At 41.5% G+C, this 5,604-nt stretch overlaps 1 protein-coding gene across 2 annotated transcripts in view; it reads right to left on the reverse strand.

Annotated features, from left to right (window-relative positions):
• The window catches only part of clcn2a (chloride channel, voltage-sensitive 2a), a 94,761-nt gene extending 89,945 nt beyond the window's left edge, over positions 1-4,816 (reverse strand). The window contains exon 1 of one of the 2 annotated variants that reach the window (XM_061798559.1): positions 2,524-4,816. The gene's annotated coding sequence lies outside the window, so the exon portion shown is untranslated. The remainder of the gene's footprint in view (positions 1-2,523) is intronic. The other variant, XM_061798558.1, reaches the window with a different exon arrangement.
• Between the last annotated feature and the right edge of the window lie 788 nt (positions 4,817-5,604).

The raw sequence follows: 5,604 nt of genomic DNA on the forward strand, positions 1-5,604 counted from the left end.
CCTCTGTTATTAATACATTGTTTTAAGTAACATTTTTCACACAACTACATCACCTAATGGCGTTTTAAAGGTATTGCTGCAATTAATAAGCGATGTATGTCTGTCAAAAAAGTGTAGTAACTTGGTAGTGTAGTTGATGGTAGTAATTTTCCATTTTTGGTATGAGCTCTGGACTAAACATTTTGTGTATGCGTATGGTATTGATTATATTGGTGTTTTTTTCATTATGTTTGATTTTTAGACTTTTAATTGAGTCTTATTCTGACTGCTGATATTTCCATTGTATACCTTGTAGTCTTCCCTGTTGCAACACCAATTTCCCTTAATGGGACAAAAAAGAGATTCTGATTATGAAACAAACTTAGTGTTAATCAGTTGGACGTTCACCGAGTCCTCAAAGATTTAGATTTTGACGTCAAGATGGTGTGAAAACCTTTTGTTTGACTTGCATGCATATTTCTTCCGGAACTTGTTCCACTATCATAAATTTGAAAGTCAATATTTTGAAGCAGAAATTAAAATAACATTTTATTGGTCAGAATCACTTTGAAGTCTTTGTCACAACAACCAACTGTCTTCTGTTTGCAAATTTTTCTCCAATGTAAGTCATCCTTGCTGGTTCTACTGCGGAACCAATAGCTTTCGTTACCATAAAGATCAGGGCAGAGCTAGGGTGTTGAACTTGGCAAGTGTCTTTTACATGCAGAGACGAAGCCCAGCGTTTAAAGAGAAAAAAAACAAAAAACGAGTCCCCATAAATAAGAAATAGCTGGGATAGGGTCAGTTTTTCGGTTGCACATGATTTCAATTTGGTAAACTGGTTTCCCCCACTTTTCCTAAAAAATAATACAATAATACATGTTTAACACATTTTGATCATGTGCAACCAACCAATTTACATGTTCAAATTAAGAAAATTTTAATGACTTCGTTTCAGTGTGAAGGAACCACTTCAAGAACAAGTCAATTAATGTGCGGATCTGTGCATGTGGTGCATGCAGCACACATATCACCATAAACAAATACACCCCCACCCCACCACGTCAACAACTTAATCTGCCAATCAAGTATATACTGTATGTATTATAGATATAGATATAAATATATATATATATATATATATATATGTATATATATATATATATATATATATATATATATATATATATATATATATATATATATATGTGTGTGTGTGTGTGTGTGTAAGGCATCCTTGTTGGCTACAATAAACACTGTATAGAATATATAGAATAGAATAACCACCTGTGTCTTTTTCATATGTTTTCCTTCAATGTAAGTCATCCTTGTTGGCGCTAGTGCAGAACGAATGCCGAGTATGGCTTTCATTATTGTGACGACTGGGCGAGGAGCTTCTACTTGTAGAAGCGGAGTCCAGAGTGTTGAGGGTGGAAAAGTGAGCTACTATAAAGATGATTGAAGCGTTTTTCACTCATGGAAGCAGTACTTCATACACAAGTCCAGTGATTCCCAACTACTGTTTCGGCACATTAGTGTTATTGGATTTCACCTAATTGGACCAACAATTATTATGTACTTACTACAAATAATAGATCTTTGTTCATCTATCTATGCCTGTGATGTATAGTGACTGGGAGAACAATTAAATGTTCTTCCACTAAATGGCAGAAGGTACAGTTAATCAGTGTATCTGTACACCTGACCTGAGTCTTTCAATCATCCACTAACATATACAGTATTTGAAAGTAAATATTTTGAGGCAAACAAAAACCAGAATAAGCAAAAAATATCTTTTTTTTAAACAATTGACATATAACATTAATAACAAGTAACTGAATGACCACGATTATGATTTTTTTTCCTTTTTCATCCTCTTGTTATATTTTTTTTTTGTAGGACCTGAGTAATACGTTTGCTTCAATTTGTTATCGGTGTGTTCGACAAAAAGCCTCCAAGTAACGCCCCATTAGGGAGAATCCCGAACCCCGACTTATCATTGCAGCCATCCAGCTGTGTCGTTGATATGGACCAATGTCAGCCTTCTCTCAGGGGACCCCTACTTGCCACAAGCCAGTGACAATTATAGGGGGGCCTATGCAGGGGATTACCCACACACGGTCATTGGAAGCGGAAGCAAAGGAGTGTCATTGTTTTGTCCGTAATATGGGCCAATGGCAGCCGTCCCACAGGGAACCCCTTCAGCTCGGGGGCCTGCCTGTGCTGCCTGCCAGTCAAGATTTTGAGGCAGAAATTTGCTTTTTGGTGGGGTCACAATACCACAAGAATCTCTGCTGTACAGTATGCAACCACGTCCATCTTTTGTTTGCACCAAAACAGAAAGTCTTCAAGTTTCTTCAGTGTATATCATCCATGCTGATTTGAAAAATCACCCAGAGAAATAAAGTATCGACAAAAACAGCCCATTTTACAATACCACCTTCTGTTAGCATTTGCCCTTGAGCAAAGATGTGGACAAAGTTGAGAAGAGACTTCAGATTTGAAAGTTTAGAAAGAAAGAAAGGAGTCGGACGTGGAACATACTTAGCCTACCTTTCTCCTGGGTGACTCTTCTCCAAATCGTCAGCTGCGTCGCTTCATTTCACCTTGCGGGAAGAGGAAACAAGTTGAACCAAGGGCGCGCGCAGCCACAGGTTGTGTGTGCTTGCCGCTCTCCTTAATCGATAACGTGATCGGGCTGCAAATGACACGCGTGGGTGGTCTAGCTGGATGCCACCCGCTGGCCTCTCGCAGATGCGCAATCCATTCAGCGGGGCTCTAAAGTTGATTGCGCGGCGCGTAATTAGCGGCTTTTGCGCACACAAACGAGCCGTTTGGATCTATATCAACATCGGCGATTATGAGTCTTCGTGCTGCTCTGGACTCCCCACAGGCGAAGAAATAAAGTCGTCCTATTAGGCCGGCTCCGGTAGGTTGATGTGGGAGGACGAAGACAGCGGGGGACCGCGAGTCGTGTCCGTGATGCAATGCGGGTAGTGTCGACGGTGCCGCGTCTTGCAGCTTTCTCCATGCGTGCAGAAATGCTGTCGCCCCGATCATTCGCGTTGGAGCCGTTATGTACATTTGTTCTAATTTCTGCATTGTCTGCAAAGACCGGGGAGGGGAGGAGGAGGAATAGATAGAATTGTGTGAATAGTCTCCCTTGCTAATCCCCCCCACCCCCATCTCTTCCATGCATGCACACAAAATGTAGTTGAGGCAGTGGGGGGCCGTGCACTTGGTACTTGGGTCTTCAGTGGGGACGTAATCCACCTCTTACGTCCAGCATTATCATATCGCGTTGCAATTATAGAAACTATTTTATACAAAACTGCAATGAAATAGCACGCATCTGAAACGGACATTATACAGAGCATAATCAATGTTTATGTAATAGAATAGACTCAATATTTACCTAATAACATAATTAACATGACAAAAAAAAGAACAAAATGTAAATAAAACACATCAACGCACCAGCTGATTATTAAATGTATTGATGTGTGCGGACTGCTCGTGGTGTTTTGCTAGTCGAAGTTGGCTGTAACAAGTTTTGCTTAGACCAACCTATCAGATGATGGGAAAAGGCTGACGTCATCGAGGTGGGAGGATGAATGCGAAATCTGATTGGTTAAAGAAACAGCCCCATTGGTAGTTTATTTTCGGCTAGCACTAATTCTGATGGCCCTGAGCAGACTAGTTCCCAACCTTTATTGAGACAAGTCACATATTTTACATTTAAAAAAATAATAATCTCATAGCACACCACCAAACAAAAATTGTAAAAAAAAATTTTTAAAAAAAAACTGGACACACGTGTTACTAGGGAGTAAGACGTGACAGCCGACAGCCTCAGAGTGCCTCGTCGTCCCAGTGTGGAAAAGCCCCGCGATGACTCAGTGGGATATATTTCAGCCAGTAGAGGCTGTAAACCACAGGTGTCAAACTCAAGGCCCAGGGCCAGATCCAGCCCGACACATTATTTTATGTGGCCTGTGAAAGCAAATCATGTGCATCAACTTCCATGATGCTTGCTAAACTCTGCACCACAAATTCTTATCATTATATGGAATGAATAATAATGTTGAAATATTGCAAGCGTTTTTCATTATCAAACCCCTTTTTACAGTAACTTGAACGATAGCAGAACAAGCTATATTCCTTGACTTCTGATTTCAAAACTAGGTATCCATACATTTGTTGTGCAAGTGTAATACTATGATGAGGGGATGAAATATTTATATGGCTTCACAGTCATAACAGCCCTCTGACGAAAGCCGTTCTAACAATGTGGCCTGCGACAAAAATGAGTTTGATAACCCTGCTATAGGCGGATATATTTTTGCGGCTCAAACATACACTATACTGTACGTGTATTTGTCAGACTACTGCCATAAAATCTTGCTGTAGCTCAGCCACATAGCGGCAAGACTACACGCCATTTATTCCGATAGCTCCGTATCCCGTCTTTTACGATCACTGGGCTTTATCTTGTCAAATCAAACACTGTCGGAGAGGCAAAACCAGAAAACGTGACACCGGTCAACGCCACTGTATACACTCGTTACAATGGCGACGACGACAACTATGCACCACGCCAATGTATTATGTGTGTATTTGACAGCTTTGTTAAAAACATTCTTGTCTTTGGTTTGTCAAATTTAGAAGACATTTATTTTAATTTTACAGGGACTTTAACTTTTCTGCCTGATACTTTTGCTGCTTTTCGTAAATAATATAATTGTATACATGATGATGGTGGATGACTGGTTAGCACATCTGTCTCACAGTTCTGAGGTCCCTGGTTCAAATTCGGCCTCCCTGTGTGGAGTTTGCATGTTCTACCCGCGCCTCCGTGGGTTTTCCCCGGGTACTACGGTTTCTTCCTACATTCCAAAAACATGCATGTTAGGTTAGTTGACAACTCTAAATTGTCCGTAGGTGTGAATGTGAGACTGAATGTTTGTTTGTTTCTTTGTGCCCTGTGATGGGCTGGCAACCATTTCAGGGTGTACCCTGCCTTTCACCCAAAGTCAGCTGAGATAGGCACCAGCAGACTCACGACCCTGGTGAGGAGAAGGAGTTTGGAAAATGGATGGATGGATGATCTCTCTCACAGCACACCAGTTGGAAATCTCTGGAATTGATTAATATGACAACATATAGAGGTTGAAATCTGATTGGACAACAAATATAACATCGACATACAAACGCTACAAATTGAAGAAAATTGGTTGTTGGGAATATCCATCCATCCATCCATTTTCTGAGCCGCTTCTCCTCACTAGGGTCGCGGGCATGCTGGAGCCTATCCCAGCTGTCATCGGGCAGGAGGCAGGGTACACCCTGAACTGGTTGCCAGCCAATCGCAGGGCACATAGAAACAAACAACCATTCGCACTCACAGTCATGCCTACGGGCAATTTAGAGTCTCCAATTAATGCATGTTTTTGGGATGTGGGAGGAAACCGCAGTGCCCGGAGAAAACCCACGCAGGCACGGGGAGAACATGCAAACTCCACACAGGCGGGGACGGGGATTGAACCCCGCACCTCAGAACTGTGAGGCTGACGCTCTAACCAGTCGTCCACCGTGCCGCCGTTGTTGGGAATAGATTAATACAAT

Source organism: Phyllopteryx taeniolatus, chromosome 14 (genome assembly GCF_024500385.1).
Source record: "Phyllopteryx taeniolatus isolate TA_2022b chromosome 14, UOR_Ptae_1.2, whole genome shotgun sequence".
NCBI classification, from domain to species: Eukaryota; Metazoa; Chordata; class Actinopteri; order Syngnathiformes; family Syngnathidae; genus Phyllopteryx; species Phyllopteryx taeniolatus.